Source organism: Egretta garzetta, unplaced genomic scaffold (genome assembly GCF_000687185.1).
Source record: "Egretta garzetta isolate BGI_Z169 unplaced genomic scaffold, ASM68718v1 scaffold219, whole genome shotgun sequence".
NCBI classification, from domain to species: domain Eukaryota; kingdom Metazoa; phylum Chordata; class Aves; order Pelecaniformes; family Ardeidae; genus Egretta; species Egretta garzetta.
The window spans coordinates 113,313-114,168 of NW_009260671.1; the positions used below are offsets into that span (position 1 = coordinate 113,313).

At 65.8% G+C, this 856-nt stretch overlaps 1 protein-coding gene across 1 annotated transcript in view; it reads right to left on the bottom strand.

The window, feature by feature from the left end:
* SPEG (striated muscle enriched protein kinase) overlaps positions 1 to 856 on the bottom strand; it is a 63,869-nt gene that overhangs the window by 57,657 nt on the left and 5,356 nt on the right.

Genomic DNA, 856 nt, shown 5'->3' on the forward strand with positions numbered 1-856 from the left:
GGGAGGGGAAAACTTCGCTTCCATAGGGGCAGCAAGAGAGAGAGAGACATCAACACCCGGTTATCGGCCCGGCCTGCGGAGACGCGGGGGGCAGCAGGGAGGGACCTTGTCCCTAGTATCTCCCCACACTGCCGTGGGGCAGGGACCTGCTGGGGCAGCGCCCAGGTGGGCCACACTGGCTTGGAGAGCTTGGCACAGGGTCCGGGGGTGGGGCCAGGACTGGGCATTTGCCCATCTCAGGATCCCACAAGGAGCACCCCACGCCCTGCTTGCCCCATGGCAAGGGCCAGGTGCCCACGGGGCATGGAAACGGGGCTGGCTCCCCCAGACTTCCCCACCATGTCTCCACTCTGCACCCATGTTCGTTGCACGCCGCTCAGGCACTGCACACAGACCCTCCTCGCACACCGACCATCCCGCCGGCACCATCCCCCCCCCATGCCACAGCCACGTTCTACCCAGCAGGACAGCCACCTCCTGTCCCCGGAGCTGCTGGAGATGCCCGATGGGCTGGCCTCATCACTGCAGCACCAGCACATCCCCGTGCTCTGCAGGGCACCGCAGCCTGGGGCTGGAAACCCCAGGCCATGCCGCAGCTGGGCGATCCTGGGGGCACTTGGGGCATGTGGACATGTGTGCCCATGTGCAAGCACCCTCCCTCTGGCACATACGCGTGCATCCCCTACCCCACCGGTGGCAAGTGCTGCATGATACGGCCATGCCCCAGAGCACGGCCCTGGTTGATAAAGCAGGGATGCTCAGGGTAGAGCACCACTGAGAGTCTCCCCACAGGCAGGATGCAGCCAGGCCAGATCAGTGCCACCCTAAATGACGCCATGGAGCCAGGGAGGGCCAG